The sequence below is a fragment of the Vidua chalybeata genome, chromosome 21 (assembly GCF_026979565.1).
Source record: "Vidua chalybeata isolate OUT-0048 chromosome 21, bVidCha1 merged haplotype, whole genome shotgun sequence".
NCBI lineage: Eukaryota > Metazoa > Chordata > Aves > Passeriformes > Viduidae > Vidua > Vidua chalybeata.
The window spans coordinates 4,363,094-4,380,864 of NC_071550.1; the positions used below are offsets into that span (position 1 = coordinate 4,363,094).

The following is a 17,771-nucleotide window of genomic DNA, read 5'->3' on the forward strand; positions in this document are numbered from 1 at the left end:
AAATAAGGGTTGTGCTACCGAGTGAGTGCTCAGAGAAATCTGAGGGAGATGCTGCACATGAGCAGGATCCCTGATGTTGCTGGTCCTCACTCCAAGCCCACTATGGACAAACACCATCCTGAAGTCTCTTTTGGGTCCTTTTTTTTAAAAAAAAAGGACAATTTATCAGCTGAAATAAAACTCTCACCCAACACAACAGGAAAGCTTTAAAGCTTTACTTCCTAAAGAGCTGTTAAATATGTTTTCCGTTCCAAATTCAATGTTTTGCCTGGCAAATACTTTGGAGTGTTTGTAGTTTTCTGTGTATTTATTTTTTTCCCACAGTCTAAAAAAGCAGACTTGGGGCTGCATTAGGATTAAGTGAGATTAGAAGCATCTTCTTCCCATCCCTCTTGTGTACCTCGTATGGATACATCCTAATTGTATTGATATTGCATTCATCCTGCAAGAATCTAAGACCTTTAGTGTCTGCTGATGCTGCAGTTTTGATGATGTGTTTTTCTTGCAAGCAAAATCAATTCAGACAAATCTTGGTAACTTTTACAACAAAACAAAATGACAATGCCAGGCAGGCATGGGAGGTTTTTTAAGCATGGGCACGCTCTTAGATCACACACGGGGTTGTTCCAGCAGAATCGATTGGTTGATCTACTAGATTTAAAGGTCAACTGTAATCACATTTCAGGAAGATTGAAGAAGATATAAAATTGCTACTGTGCTTTTCTGGGTCACATACCTGCTTGTGGTGCTCTTTGCTTTTCCCCTGTACATCTTCATTTACTCAGCCAGAGCATCAATACAGAAAGGGCACAAGTCAATGTGCTCGCTTTCTGCTGTCGATGAGGGAGCTACTTAGTTGTTATTTCCTCTAAGCCAATACTTTCCCTCTGGAAGAGCTGAAGCAGAGAGGAGTTCACTGCACCCAACAGATTTGGAAGGAGCAAATCTCTCTTGCAGGGAAAAGCTGTGAGGAGAGCTGCAGTCTGGCTGTCTTGTTAGATAATCCATGCAATTGCTTGAGCTGATGCATCCCAGGGGTGATTCTGTCCCTTCAAAGAGCAGCACAGGTGCAGAGAGTCAGCATAACCCCCTTTCATGTGTGGGACCTTCAAAAGAACTTCTCTTTACTCCTGTTTTATGCTGCACTTGGTTTTGTACAGATGTCCATAGAGACCAGGCAGCTTTGGAATATTCTGGTTTGTAAATATGGTGTTTCAAAGTGGTATTTCCGTGTAACAGGCAACAATATCTGCACACACAGGTGAATAAATTTGGAATATTCTGGTTTGTAAATATGGTGTTTCAAAGTGGTATTTCCGTGTAACAGGCAACAATATCTGCATACACAGGTGAATAAATTTCCTGTTAATTTTTTGCAAGAGCCCAAATGAAATGACTGTGTTGCCATAGAAGGTTGCATGAATTAAAAGCAGCCGGAACATGGAATATTCACCTGCTTAGATAAAATTAATTTTCCTTGCAAAGTAAGAGAGTCTTGAAATGGAAAAGGTGTTGATGGGGGGAAAGAGATTTAATTTAGGTTGATAAACCAAAACACATTACTGTTCAAGTTTGTTCCCTCATGTACCATATTCTTGCTGTATCAATTTGATAGGACTTTATTAATGAAATTTTGCTCTTTTCCTGTACTGATAAACTTGTGTGGATCTTCCATGGAATAACAGAGGAGAAGAAGTTTAAAATGGAATAAACTTCAATGGCATGAGAGCTGTTCCTAAATCAGAGAGTACAGTATTGCAGATTCTTTTAGCTAAATCTTCAGACAAATTTCAAAGTAACTTTATGGAGGTTTTTTTTGTGGCTAGTAAATGCATATCTGCTAATGGTCAGGCTATGAAAAGGGTTTTATTGTGTTAACAGAACATGGAAAGATTATTCTTGTTAAGAGTCAATTCCTTCAGAAGATCTGTTGTAGGTCATGTTAGCTGTTTTACAAAGGTTATTTGTAGTAGAACTCAGGGAGCCTCAGTGAACTCAGAGAGTACTGTCCTTAGTGCATTTTCATATGTGCTAACTTGCAAAATGTAGTAATTCCCAGATGGATGGAAATCAGGGTCTGTGGCTTTTCTCTAAGCATCCATGACCTGCTTTTAAAGCAGACATGGACATACAGCAGTGTCTGAAGGCTCTGCTTGAGTGGGCTGAGGAGGCATTTATTGTGCATTTATTTAAGGTGCCCTTTTTCAGAGATTCTTGCTCTGCTGGCTGCCTAAATTCAGTCTGTGTTTTGCTTTGTCAGCCACTGTGAAGTCTGGAAAACTAATGTCTCATGTTCACTACCATCTTATGGTAAAGATGGAAAGGGTTTTTTCCCTGAATAAATAATGGACCAGGGAAAGTTTTCAGAGGCTTGCATGATCAAACTGGAATAGCAGCACATCTTTTGTGGTTTTCTCAGTGGCTGATGAAGTCAAACGTGCTTGGCTGAATGATTTGGGTTTTTTTTTTGCAAGTTGCTTAAATCTATATTTTTTAACCTTTGTTGATGTTTGTCTTCATTAAAAGGGTACTTAGGGAAACAATGAATCTTGTAAAGGGCAGAAGTAGTTTAAGAAGGGTACTGCAAATGCACTTATTAATTTCATGACTGAAGTTGGATGTCATCCTGACCAGTAGGTTAGAAAGATTTTTGCAGGAACTTCAGAGAGGTTGAGAACAAGAATCTGTGACATGTTCATGATGTTTTCAGGCTACAAGGAATTGTCAGGTTATAAAAGAATGCTTCTGTGTGAAAGGAAGTTTGCAAAGTCAGAAAAACCTGTCAGTAGGATTGTTAGTGTCATGTAAACTTTATGCCTTTTTCTCTTCTTGTTTTTCCTTCAAATCACAGGGCTTTATATCCCTTCTTTCTTCAGTTTGGTAATTGTAGCAGCAGATGCTGCTTGGAATTGAAACAGTTTAATATAAGATCCATCAGTTGCCAGAATAAAATACCCATTAGAAAAGGAAAAGAATAATCCCTTTATTATCAAGAGTACTTGAACAAAGGTGTTTAATCAATCTTAATATTTGCTTTTTTGAGAAGAGCAATGCCAGCGGCTGCAGTCCTGGCAGGAGGATGCTGGGACTGTACACTGCAGGTTCTGTTCTAATTCTTGTACAATGTCTCAGGCTTAAGTCTGGAAAAAGAGAAATACATCTGAAAGCATCTTCCTTAAAAAGAACATGCTTTGATTTTCTATTTGATTATTACTTTAAAGGACAATAACATTTGGTTACTCCCTGAGAGTGATGATAAACTTGTGCTTTTGAGTTTTACAAACCTACCCCAAGTTCAGGCAGTTGTGTGCTCATGCTGAATTCTAAACCATTTGTAAAACTGTGTGCAGAGGCCTTTTACCAACATCAGCAACTGTGTCAGTGGGTTTTGATTTAAGAAAAATAATAGACATATTCTATAGTAAAACACTCGTTTTGGTGGATTTTTTTTTAAATTAAAACAATCCCGTAGGTGAAACAGGAATATGTCAGCATAATCCGTAGCTGAATAGCATCACCTGTCATGGTGTGCAAGGCAAGATGATATTTTCTCTGCTAAATCCAGCTACTGAGCTTGCCCTTTAAACAACCTGATTTATCACAGGAAACTTGCAGAGGAAGAAGGATCTAATGCTTGGCTTTAAATTGAGGCTTTCACCTGTGCTCTGGTTCCATAGTGAGTATATATTTATTTTAAGAGGTTCTTACGGTCAAAGAGTTTATAATGTTTTGGCCTTTCTGAAAAGTTTTGTGCTAGATTTTTAGCTTATTTTAAGTCCTTGCATAACTGGTGTATTGCTTAGTCACGATGGCCTTGAAATGCAATACTTAAAAAAAAATTAGTCTGAGGTCCTTACGCATTTGTCAAGAACTCCTTCGCCCTCTCTTCCTGTGTTGATGTGTTTGTTGATGTGTTCCCTGCCATTGCCTCTGGGTTTGTCCTCAAGGCTCAAACAGGGCCATTTCCATTTGGAACCAGCTTCTTGTCTCCTCCAGCATGGAGTTGGAAACTTCCTTTGGCAAATTTTGGTTTTGTTCCATGTAAATAAGTCTGCCAGAAAGAAAAGCAAACCCTAAATCCCCCTCAGCTTGGTAATGCTGCCCGGTGCAGTCTGTGCCATCTCCATGGTTTTGAGCCTTCATTATGCAGTTTGCACTCCACACACTTTTATTTAAAGCAGAGCTAAAAGTAGAACTAAATAGCTGACGTTCAGAGACGTTTGGTGTGATGCAGAATTCCTGGGAGGGGGCCGGGACAGGAAGAGGAGCGCTGCTCCTGCCGGGTGGATGGAGCTCATTTATTTGCACAGAACTGTCTATGCAGGACTCTTGGAAAAACTCTGAAGGAGCCCACGCTTCATCATGGAATATAGGCCAACTGTAATAAGAACTTCTGTTTTCTTCTACTCTCGTTTACTTTTCTTTTGTTTTATCCTCTGAAATGATGGAATTCACTTTGCTGTGGCTGTTACAGCCAGGCAAACTACTGCTGCTGAGCTATTGCAGCATCCCTGTGCTGACTGCTTTTCATGGAGCCATCTCCATATTGCAGAGCCATCTGTTTTCCTTACTGTCCAGGCATTGGGCTCAGTAGTATAAATTACTGACTGCTCCTCAGCTTTCAATTGTTCCTGTTTGTTCAGCGTGCCGCCAGCAAGGCTTCAGCTCTCCAGCATTTTTAAGTTTTTCTTGCTCTTTTATGTTTTTGTGAACGCCTCAGGCAAAAACTATAGTTGAGTGAATTGTCAGTTGTTCATGTTGCTGAATTATTGGCTTGATAAAAAACTATGTGAGGTAGGTAGGTAGTGTCCTCATTAAAAAAGATCTTGTAGCTGGAGAAGTGATGGAAACAAGTTCAAAAATCATCATTTGTGAGAAGCAGTGTCTGGCTCCCCCACCGCCCCAGTTTCCTTAAATGCACACCAGTTTGTCATATTGCTGGTGCTATGAGCTCATACAGAAAGATCCTTTTTGGTTGTGTAAGTGCATGCACTGCTGAAGAGTTGAGAATACTTTTAGAAAACTTAATGCTGGATTTATTATCTCATGTCTACTTCCAAATTGTATTTGTAATGGAAAATTCCAACTGTTACTGTAAGTCGCGTCAGGGTTTTTTAAAATGCAGTTTCCTTGTCTGTTTTCAAGACCAAAAGATACAAGTTCGGGTTTTGTTTTCCTTTTTCTTATATGTATGATGCATTTTTACATTCCCACTTGCAGTGGTTCTCCACTGTTCTGCACCCACAATACTGCAGTGATGGGCACTGTGCTGTGCTCAGCTCCAGTTTGCTTCTGGCCAGCTCAGAACTGTTGGAGAAGGAGTTACTTTGGTTTCTGAGGTGAGGAAAAGAAGAATAAGTGAGAATATAAGGTATTTTGTGGCTGTTCAGAACTGGCAAGCTTTGGAAAGTGGCAGACCAGATATATGGGATGCATTGAGGTTTTTATGGGAAGCAGTCAGTAGGATGAGTTTGAGACCAGTGCACAATAGGGTGATGCTGAAATTTTGGTACCACACAAGCTTTGTAGGGAGGCCAGTGCTGTTTCCCAGAGCCAGCTGGACTTTCTGGAATTACCCAGTTGAGGGATGGGTGTGAACAGCTGTGAACTGGGTGATGCAGGTGCAGGGAAGGAGAATCCCCTCACTGGCTCTTTCAAGAGATTAAGGAATATTGTGATGATTTTTTTTTTTTTTCATTTTCCTGCCTTTCATTTTTTCTTGGTACTGGGGAACATTCAGAAACAAAAAAGGCAAGTAGTGTTCATTTCTTCTGCAGGGGCTTGTAGGCAGCGTGGCCTTCAGCAGAGATGGGTGAAGTAATTAAAACTATCACTGATAGTTGTTTATCTTGGGAGTGAGGGAGAAAACACAGCCTTAGTTGAATGAAGCATTGTAGAAGTATTTTCTATTCAAATCCAGTGTTATTCCCTCGCTAGTTGTGCTCTGGTCATTAGTGCTTTTAATTTACCTTCCAGTGAATGTGCCAGATGAGCCACTGTGTGCAGCCACATTTCTGTTTATTTTTCTGATGATGGCCATCTGAAGCAATAGATTGATGTCTGCAATTTTTACTTCATTAGTAATGAAGTCCACAAAGCAGTGAGAGAAATGTCTGTTTACTTGGTGTCTTGAACTGAGGTACTGATAAACTGCTGGGCTTTGATCTGGTAGGATTTTCATAGTGATTATCAGGATACAGAAATAAGGTATGTCCAGATTTAAATGAGGATCTGAAATGTCTGTGGGCTAGATGGCCAACATTTAAGTGGTAATTGGATTGTTGAAGAGTGCCTGCAAGACAGCCAGTGCATGGAAAATCAAATATATGTTGGTGTCCTTTGAAATCCATGAAAAATAATAATTTCTATTTTCCTGTAGCTTTAACTGTGTCCCACAGCAACATAAAAACAGCTCAATCTCCAAGTCTTAAAACCCTGTGATAACACCAGTGCAAATTTCTAGCTAAATAACGAATCCCTAATGTTTGTAATTTCCAGAAAGCATTTTCCTGATTCTGTAGTGGCAGTCAGTGTTAGGAATCCTGTAGGGCTTGTGTGGGTGGGGACATTTTTTGCTCAGTACAGTGACAACTGCAAGTCTGGTCTTCAGAAACCTGGGTTTGGCCCTGAGTATGATTCTCCTTCCCCTCTGTTCCTATTTTGAGCCCAGTAAAAAGTAGCATATGTTTTCTTGCATCAGCTACGTCGCTGTTACCTTGTGAGGCATGACAAGGTCATGTGTTTGTATGGCAAAAGCAGAGATCTCAAATTGTCTTTGAGCTGTCTTAGAACTGCTTTTTTCTTGTGATATATTAAAGATTTCCATGATGTACATGGTTAAATTTTGATTCATGTAGGTATGCATGTGTTGATGCTACAGTGCTGCTCCTGAAATTGGTACTGTTATATTATTAATATTGCAGATCATGCCAAGGAGGTGTCTTGCATTTAATACAGAACATAAGAAGGTTTGCCTACCCCATATGAAAATCTCAAATTGGAACTGAAGATGCTATAAAAATTTAAAAGGAACAAGGTCAGCCTGAAAATTGCATATCTTAAAAAGCAGAAAATCATCTATTTTTAACAGCAGATTTCCTTACCTGTTAGTACCTTTACTAATAGCATTTTCAGTTATTAACACTTGAAAATTGTTTTAAGCATCATTTTAATTGTAAAATTACCTAGTTACCATTTGTCCAGTGCTCATTAATATGGGGTTTTCTGGTTGAGAGATGTGAGAACTGAGCCAGAAGCATTTGAATTCCTGTGCTCCTTCTGTATGATCAAACAAGTCAATTTATTCCACTCATGAAAAAAAAGATAATGGAGGGGTCACCTGCTTTTTACCAACATCTGCTGAGGGGGGAAAGTGGGTAAGAGGGTTCTTCATTATAGCAAACAAAACAAACCAAAAAAATCAGTAATTGAAAATAAAAGTTTAACAAATTTGGATTGCTGCTGAGGTGTGGATGGTTTAAACACCTGTGGTCATTAAACATGGGAAGAATTGGAGAGGCGTACTCTTGAGACCTGCCTTCCTTGGAATTGAAAGTTCAGTAACTTTCAATTTTTTTAACTTGATTGCAGAGAATATCTGGCAGGATGTGCTTTATTTCCAATTAGTGGCTGGTCCAGACAGAAAGTTACAATGAACTGCTCCAGACTAATTCTTTATTTCAAGTGATAGAAGTGGGGATAGAGATTCCAACCTTGCCACGACCTGGCTGAAAGCCTCCTCTGGCTGCTTCAAAGACTTGCTCAGCACCTGCCTGCAGTCATTATCTATGGAAACTCTACTACAAATATAGTAAGTATGTAGTAAAAACATTTAGTGTTCTTAAAAATCTGAGATTCCTCAGATCCACACCCAGCATGAGTGGAATAAGAATTGTGAAGGTAAATTTAACAGTATTTGTAAAGGAGCAGGATAAAGCAGGAAAATATGGTAGAAGGCATCTGAGAGGAGAAGTGTGGGCATTGTGTGAGATCCTGCAAATAACATTCTGTGCATGAAAACGGTGCTGAGTAACTGCCTCTTCATCCATGAGATCCTGCAGGCTGTGGTAATTTGAGGTCTGGAAAGAAGCACATAATGAAAGTCTGAATCCTTAGCACAGGCAGACTGATTCAGATTGCACAGGCATTATGAAGCATTTCCTAGTTACGGAATTCTTCATTTGTAACCTTAATTTTAATGGAACTTTTTTAGCATACCTAAAAATACATGAAAAATACTACTGTTCTCCTCAAATACACAATGTTTCTTGGGTCAGCACAAAACCTCCCATCTCCCTGTAAAACGGTGTGTTGTAAATCCCTAAATAAATACAATAAACAGCTTTTGGAGAGGATATCTTCCTTTTGGTTCCAGTGAGAGAGGAGTAAATAAAGTAATTGATGTGCCCTGTTAGCTGTTGAGCAAGTTTCATGTCCAAGTTTCGTGTGGTGTCTTTCCTTTGGCGTGCAGAGAGAAGCAGAGGATTTCAGCACCTCGCCCACAGCATCCACCTCCTGACAGCAAAACTTGTCAATAGAGAAGCATTCAGCACTTCATTATTTCTACAACCTGAGCGCATTTGCAAATTAATTGATGTGTGGGAGGAAAGGCATCTGCTATTGTAGAAGCCCTTAACTGTTGCAGCAAAACTAGAAATAAACTGCTTAGCTGTATGAGCTGATATGCTGTTGCAGGTGTTGGAGCCTCTAAAGTGGATCTTGTAATTTTTTCTTGTTGTTTTTGATATTTTAAAAAACCCAAACAACCCAAACACAAACTTCTCACTGAATTGTGACCATGGAAACACCAGCACAGTAAAGGTAATACCTTGTATACTTCTATATGGTTACTAGGAAGTAGTTTCATGTTTCTTGCTGGCTCAGCACCAAAAAAGGGTTTTAATTAGGCCTGTAATGAATGACTGGGAGCGTTTTAAAGGCTATTAATCTTGTGGTGTAATTGAGTTAATTATAATATCATTATAAGCTCCCATGAAAATAGGATGAAGTGTATTCCATTTGTTTTACTCTTTAAGTTATTTCTGAGGTCCCTCAGCTTCATCTCAAACGCTCCCACTGCAAGTCTCCAACAGAGAAAACTGTAAAAACATTTCATGTGTCATTGCACCAAACCTTCTGTTGTGCATCATCCCAGTCCCAGGCTCTCTGAGCTGCCCCTTTTCTGTAGCTGCAGGTATCTCCTTGCAGTGCAGAATGTCTTTCATTTGCATTTCCCAGAGTAGTATTTCCTTGTTTTTCTGCTTTCCTATCAGTAACTCACCCGAGTGTGGCAGATGAGAGTAAGAATATGTGCTCTATTTTCAGAAATAAAGATTACAGCAGCTTCCGAACTGTTACTCTTTGTGCTGTGGCAAAAAAATGTGTAGCAAAAGAGGTGTTTTTTTGCAAAGCATATGGCTCTTCACTCGTTGAGACTGCTGTAAGTTTGGGATTTGGTTGTAAAACATCTCTGTGCTTTTTGCACTCTCTAGTCAGAGTGTGACATCTCCAACAGATGGACACATAAACTTTCCATAATCCACTTCTTTCCTTTCAGAAGAGGAGATGAGATTCTCATCTGTAAAAGTTGTTGAGGAAAGCCTTATCTGTTGAAATCCGTTGTGTGCGTGGATGTGGGGATGTGAAGATGTGATGGACACACAGCTCAGCACTGGAGCTCCTGCTGTTTCTGGGGCTGGCTGGCTGCAGTGAGGTCAGCCCTGCTTTTGTGCCTCAAACCTCCTTAGGGCATTTGCCAGGGAGGTTCAGGTTGGACATGAGGAAGGATTTCTCCACAGAAAGGCTGCTCAGGCATTGGAAGGGGCTGGCCAGGAAGGTGAAGTCACCATCCCTGGACATGGCACTCAGTGCTCTGGTCTAGTTGTCACCAGATTTGGCTGATAACACCATCCTGTTTGCTTTTTGCAACCCTGCATTATCAGGATTGTCTTGGTTTAATGGTTTTAAATCCTGCAATCAGGAGTTTCCAACTTTTACCCTGCTGGGATGGTAGAACTACCTTTTTTCTTTCCGGAACTTTGCTGGTCGCACTTTTATGTTTTCCACCCTCTTGACTATTACGGATTTTGTAAATAGTTTAGAAATGCCAGCTTGTGATGTATGGGCCTCTTTAACATTTCTTTGATTTATGTGCACTATGCTGAAAAAAAGCAGAGGAAGCATATTATTCTGGAAAAGAATGTTGCCAGTCTTCCATTTTTTCAGTCTTAGTTAAAAGCTACACTTTTATCAATCAAACCTGATAGATTCTTTTTGCATTCCCAAAAACATTCATAACTTAACTCTTTGATGTCTAAAGAAATAATTTGTCTAAGACTTTTATAAATGTCTACTTATTTTTTGGATGTCTAACTTGAAATACCTTTTAATCTGATTTTTCAGAAGTTCCAGGCACCTCTGGTGATTCCAGGATTTGTCTCTGTAAAAGTCTTCTGTGTTACATGTGAAGGATGAGAGTTAAAAGCTCTTATTCAAACTAGTGGTAACAGTGACCTTTAATTTAAGATTTGCTCTTATTTGTGGATGAATATTTTCTGTGGGTTACTTCATAGTGTCTGGAAAAGGTGGATAAATTAATCTGGTCAGGAATATTCTGCAGCTACAGTAGGAATGTTCTTATAGGGGAATAGGCCTCGTGCATTCTGTTCCAGAAGTCTCCAGCTTCAAGCTTTAATTGCTTGTCGCTGGCGGGCTGGAAATCAGCATCCCCTGCAGCCTTGCTTCAGGATGCCTGCTGGATGTAAAGAAAGATATTAGCAAAAGTAACCATTTAAGGAAGAGTTAGCTCCTAATTTGGCAACTTCAGCTCAGTTTAAGCAATATTCCTTCAGCCCCTTCTGCTGGTACAGCAGGGTGCTCACCTGGAGCAGAAGAGAGTGGTGATGTCTGGTGTAGCTTGGCAGAGCCTTGGGATGGACTGTGGAGTTGTGATCTTCCAATTTTCCCTTCAGGAAAGCCACAGGACACTGAGGAAAGCCAGGTTTCCTGTGCTGGCAGGAGACCCTTCAGCTGGGCTGTGGTCAGACCCTCAGTATGGGTATCTGCCTAAAGTCTAAAGATACTGTGCATTTTAATTATTGTGCAAGTCACCAAAGCTAAGGAAAGGCATTTAAGAGAGGTTAAAATAATTAAATCTAATGAGTTAGGGAAAGAATAAATCAGCAGCACAAGTACTGGGTGTTGTTATTACTGTTCCACTGCTTACCCACTAATGGATTTCCCTCATCTCTGCTTTGACTGCTTGTCTCCCCTTTGTTGATTGTGCACTGTACTGGTTGGATTTACATAACCTGCACCATGTAGACGTTTTATTGAAGAGTATTAATTTCTTGATTTATCTGCAAAGCGCTTTGTTTGCAGTAGTAAAGGCCACCCTCAGAGCTGCAAATCATGGCATGGTGCTGGACAGTTTTGGGGAGTGTTTCTGTACCTGATTGCAGCCCTTTATTCTGCCATTTGAGCTTTATCTTCCCCATTTCTTGTCTAAGCACCTGAGCAGCCCCTGCCACAGAGGCAGCAGGTCATTCTTCATACTGACACAGCTGCCACCTGAGCCCCTGACACTAAAGATTTAGTCTAGGGCTTTAGAAAATACTAATTTTAGCAGGAGAGCAGTGTCTCCAGAGTTCTGGTGGCTGCTCAAGGGAGCACGGAGCTCTGGGGGAAGGTACTAATTGTGTCCTTATTTTGCAGTTTAATGATGACTTTCCCCTGCTACAGATTATTTGTCCTGTACAAAGATAATGCTTCTGTCAAAAAGGAATTAGGATTTTCTGTCAGATATTGATCATGTGCACTTCTTGGGTCTTTAGACTTTAATGAAGTCCATTAAAGGAGCACACAATTGTGAATACACCCCACAGAGTGACACTGAGACCATTTACCTATTCTGGACAACCTCTGTACCAAGCACCTGCCTTCAGCTCAGGGTTACTTAAAAATTCTGCTGTTTGTTACTGCACCTGGTTTTGTTTTGTCATTTAGATGCAGAACACAATGTAATAATTCTACTTTGCTTTTTGTAATTCTGTTATGTGTTGATGTTCTAGCTGCATATACAATGAAATAAATGCCAGTCCATTTAGTTATCTTTCAGTAAATATGTATGTTCAAACCTTTCAAAATGCCTGGAGGTATAAACATTTTAAGCATAAAATACAGTTATTCTTCTAAAGAGTACATAAAGTAGCTTGTAACCCCAGATTATGATTACTCTGCCTCTTTATCCATTTCAAACACTAGATCCCTTTAAGATTCAGCCTGGTGGCTGTGTAGTGTCCCTTTGTGATGAAATTATCCAAAAAGCAAGAATATGTCACTTCTGTAACTATTAAATGGATTCCAGAACATTTTTTTTTAAAACATGGAGGAGAAGTAGTGGCTTTTGCAGAGACTTTGAACAGTGCAGGTCATTTTATTGGCAGCAAGGATGCAGAAGCTGAAGTTTTGACCAATTCCTTGAAGAAAGAGGCATGGGATTTGCTATCTCTGCATGGTTAAAAGCCAAAGACTTGCAAGCAGTATTGGAGTGAGGGAACATTGATCAGCAGAACTTCTGTGTTTTCGAAAGAAGAGTATGGGAAGAACACACTTTGAGGCTGAAATCTGACACTAATTAAAAGAGCACTCTCAGCAAAAATAGGAATCCAGAGACAATGGAATAAAACCTGTAGCAAAGACAAGGCATTAAAAGAAACAGGGATGTGTATCAATGCATTTCCTACTATTGTGTCATTATATATATAAATAAATAAAATTGTCTCAGCTTATTTTGAACTCCCTAGGTCAGGGAGGGAGGGAGGAGAGAGGTCTAAGAGAGAAGCCCTGTGCAGGGCTGATATTTCCAGCCTGTTCCATATCCCACTTTATTGACCTAGCATCTCACAGCCTGGGCATGAGAGAGGACACTAAGAGAAGTGTGAGCTCATAATTGTCACATTTTAGTCAGATCAGGGTGTTTGGCAAAAGGGGTAATAACCTTTCCACAGGGATTTAAAAAAGAATGGGATGGGAGCAGCCTTTGTTCCTCTCATGGATAGGTGTTTCTTGCTTAAATATTCTTGTAAACTGGAAAGTGCTTGGAGGGAATAAATGCTTAAAAAAAATAGAATAAAGTGTCCTAATTAAATAGTAAAATAGAATAAAGACACGCTGTCTAGTTTTTCTATTAATTGAAAAGCCTGCAGCCCAGCTCGACAAGAGGAAAACCAATGAGTAAAGAAATTGGAGACTCTCCTTTTGGCTTATTGATGCTGTTTTGGTCAAGTCAAGAATTCAGCTGTCCTAAAATGATCAAACGTTGTTCAGAGAAAAAGAGAATTTCCAAACAGGCCTCATTATCTAAAAAAAAGCTTAAAAATATCAATTAAGGTAGTATAATTTCTCTCTTGCCTATTTTAGTTTGCAGAGATGAAACTGTGGGAGTGTCCTGCTTCCTTGCTCGTTGCTCTTTTCAAAAGAACAAGTAGAGTTTTATCATAATAAACAAATCCCTTTTCATCTGCAAGGGGAAGTTGTTTAATGATGAGGGGCAGAGCACTGTGCATCCTAAAGGAGGCAAATGTGCATCACCAGGATTACATGAACTCAGAAAATGCCACAGTATCTGCTCTCTAAAAGGCATTCCTTGGAGGAATGTAAACTTTACATTACCTGGATCTAAGAAAACGTTTTTCTGTTCTTGTATATGATCACTAAGTATTTACATAAGAATGGAAGAAATAATAGGGTAATGTGATTACAAAGAAAATAATTTTTCTGATTTCACTTTTTGAAGTGTTGGTGCTTAGAAAGCTTTAATTAATGGCAAAATGGTAAACGTCATGTGCAGCTGTAGCTGATGTGATCAGTTGCTAATGCTCCAAGTGATTGCTCTTTTCTTTTTTTCCCTGATTTTTACCTTCTTTCAGCCGGTTTTTGCAACTTGGGATGGCCTTGTCAGTAAGTGCAGTGTACTCACTTGTTTGGGCAGCAGTCAGCACATGCCAAATCTCCAGCCCATGAATTATGTAAACTAAAGACCTCTAGACCCAGCTTGATTCTAATGATGAAGCTTTAGTTTTTAAAGTTTTAAATGAGCCCTGTGCCCGTGTTTGTGGTTTCATAACATTCACTGCAAAGTAACCCTACAGGCTAAGATGGAAACCTGTCACAACTGGTGATATGGTCAGTGCTTTTCAGCTGAGCAAGGAGGCCTTTTCTGCAGGGTTCTGGCTGTAGCAAAACTTTTCTGTCTGCTCAAAATCTCAAAGATCATCTGCACAAGACAGGATTTTTTGGGGGATGGGGAGGTCCTTTTTGGTTATTTTCATTGTTTTAGGAGATGTGTTACCTTATTTCTGGTAAGAAGAGTCACTGGGATACAGTAAGGAAAAGATGTTATGTGATTAACTTCTTTAAAAAGATAATGCTTCCAGTGCTAAATCAGATCTGTAATTCTTTAATACACCTTGGTTTTGTTTAAATAGTTCCTGTGAAAGCCAAAGACATCTTATGTAGATGAAGAAATTGTCCCCCTTACAATTACAGCTGTGAGAAAAGTGACTCCCAAGTGCTTTCGCTGTTGATGCTTTTCCCTTAGTGAGGAAGATGAAGAGATAATAATAATAATAATATAATAATAATATAGGAATAGTTTTCATATACTCAGGAACACTGAAAATGTGAAATATTAGTGATAGCATTTTGTTCTAGAAAATCTAGCCATGTGGCCATTAACATAGAAAAATAATAAATCTTAAAAAATAATGTAAAGTAATCCAAGTTCTGTTTTTATTTAGCTTCATGTAAAGTTTTTGTATGTATTGAAGTGTTACTTTCAGTACCTTTCCTACATTCCTAAGAAGACTCACTTTTGATTTTAAAATGGAGAATTCACACATCTACTTGGAACTGCAGTTTTAAGAAAAATATCAGCTATCATGAGATTCATCATAAACCTGTACAAGTTGGCACTGAGATATATCCTGGCTGCTAAATGCTGTAAATTGATTTTTGTTGTTGCTGGTTTTGATTTCTTGGTTTTCTGAAATAGATTTTCTGTTTCATCTGCATGTATTGGGGAAAATGGATCGATCTTATTGATATTATACAGAAAAATATTTCATTAGGGAAAGCTTAGCCTCACACAAGACAGGTGGAACTCCCCAAAGCTGAAAACACGGATGCTTGCAGTAGTGATGGGGAATTCCTTTGCAGCTGATAGGGGAATGATTGGCACGACTGCCTAGTGCTGCAGCAGTGCCCATTTCAGTGAGTATTCACCATTGTGCTGGTGGAACTGGGCACAGGTGTCAGGAGCAGAGGGAGGTTGTTGGGAATGTTGTTGGGAATGCCCTGGGCAGGGCAGGTTTGACCATCAGCAATTCTGCGATTTTTGGCCGTGGTGTCTCAGACCCCCCAGAGGTGCTGGAACACAACAGCTCTGCTGGTCCAGCCCAGGGCTCTGTCACTCCCTGTCCATCTCCAGCTGTAGCACGTGCCCACAACCTTCTCCCCAATGTTCCTGCAGCCGCCAGCATTCCCTGGATTCAGGACTCCTTGAGCTCCATGCAGTTTCTGTATGTTCATTAACCCCAAAAAGGATTTGTGTCCCATGAGCTCATCTGAGCCTCCCTGCATGAGCCTTTTAGCACCCACGACATCCTCTGACAGTGCATTTCAGCACTTTTCCCTAAAGTGGAGAGAATGTGTTTGGAAATGGCATTCTCTTGTTAGTAAGCAAAAATTTGGGGGGGGATGTTGGTGTGTTTTTAGCTGACGTTTCTCTCATGGTTGATGCTGGCAGACAAAGGTGTTTATTTTGTAAAGGAAAAGGGAACTGAATGGCACCTGCATTATCCATCAGACCATGAATCTCCTGGCCATAGTTCTGATACCTGTGGTCCTGCTTTGGCACTATTTTCAGTCTTGCTTCTGCTCCTCAGAAAAAATGATTAAGAAACAATTTCCTGATCCCTTCAGTGAACACCCCCTGTCCCCAAAAAGGAGAGCACTCTGTGCAGTACAGTGTGTGATGCTTTAATAATGTATAAATCAAGCTGGACAGAAGCTGCCTGTCAGTTTTATTAACTTTGACCTTTTCTCCCATTATAGAGATGGTTTGGTAAATATTTAATGGCCCTTACAGGTTTTGACAGTTGGACCTGCATTCCTAAGAGCAAAGGTAGATTAAGAGGAAATAATTATAATTAATAAAAATAACTTAATCACTTTGGAGTCAGCCTTGAAGGATAAAATTTTGGTTTAGAGTCTATTTCTTTTTTATTCTTTTTGTAGTTTTATGGTTGTTTTTTTAATGCCTAACCACTAAATGTCACTAGCTGGAGGTTATTAAATGTTTTTAAGAGGTTACCTTTAAAATCCATCTCTGATTAGTACCAGTGATTACCTCCACTTCTGAGCAAGTGTCCAAATAATGTTGTTTACCTGAAATACCTTCAAAGGGCACATCAGTGGATGATGTCACCAACACGAAAAGATGCAGGAAGGAAAAGGAAAGGCATATTCCTGGAGTCAATGGGCTCTTCTGCCAGAGCTGTCTTTGCCTTTAATTCCCTGCATATTGCACTCCCTGCACATTCAGGTAGTGAAGATTGAAAACTAAGCCCCTGACACTGAAACATTGCCTTTCAAACATGGACCCTCCATCGCTCTCATTGATTTTTTTTCATTTCAGAAAACTGTCGGAGAAAAACAAATTTGAGCAAAATCCATTGGCTGGGGCAGTAAAATCCCCCCCTTCCCTGGCAGAGCAGAGCTCTCTTCCCATTAGGAATGTGATGTGTCTTCATGTTGTGCCACGGCTGGGCTCACGTGGCAAAGCAGCCAAGGGAAGCAGGAGCATGTTAGAAATCCTCCTGGATGTGCTGGGCAGTGACACCTGAGTCCAAGTGGCTCAGGGATGGCTCCCCTCCTGTTCACAGGTGGCTTTGAAAATACCATTGCAAGCTTTGCTTCCCTCCTTTTCACTCAGCCCCTGTAGAACAGCTTGGTCTAAGACCACTTCATTTTCTGAACATTTTTAAATCATACTTTCCTGATCATAACCCATTTTTTTATGTGCAGACCATGGGGTTAGAGGAGTTAACATGTGAAACAATTCATCTTTTTCAGAACAAATCTTCAGACAATGTAATGAACACATAGATCCAGGTACTGGAATGATGCAGGAAACCGCATTTGTCTGACAATGAATCTTCCTCCCCCTTCCAGTTCAAAAATGGGGAACTCAGAGTGTAATTGAAAGTGTTCAGAGGAGAACTTGTTGCACTTGGAGGTGGTTGCAGAACAGGCAGAGCCCTCTAGCTGTTCTTAAATGCGAGAGCTGTGGGAGTGCACTCAAAATCCTGCCGATTCATGTTGTGTCCTTCAAAAATTTGTCTTTTATTGGCAAGGAAAAGAGAAGTTTTGAGGAGAAAGCTACTAAATGTGAATTGTTCTGCAGTGCGATGGAGATGTGTGAGCAGGTATTTTAAAATAAAGATTTTTCTTTACAGTGATAGAAACTCCTTTGCAAATGTTTTGTGGTTTTATGTTTAAGAAGCAAAAGATGAGTGTTATTTCTAAAAAGCTGGTTTATATTGTGAAAGGGTTGCATCTGTCTTCCTCTTACCTTCTTCCTAGAGTGAGAATGTTTAGTCCCTAGAGAGGAGAAACAGTTTCAATGTTTAAAAGCAAGCCCAAGTTTCAAGAGAGTTAGACTTGAGAGGAAGTCCTTGATTCATCATCTTCCTTGCCCTAATGCATAACTT

General features: G+C 39.9%; 1 protein-coding gene across 3 annotated transcripts in view; it reads left to right on the plus strand.

The window, feature by feature from the left end:
* Positions 1–17,771, plus strand: part of MED27 (mediator complex subunit 27) — an 83,358-nt gene that overhangs the window by 14,773 nt on the left and 50,814 nt on the right. The gene's annotated exons all lie outside the window — the stretch shown is intronic.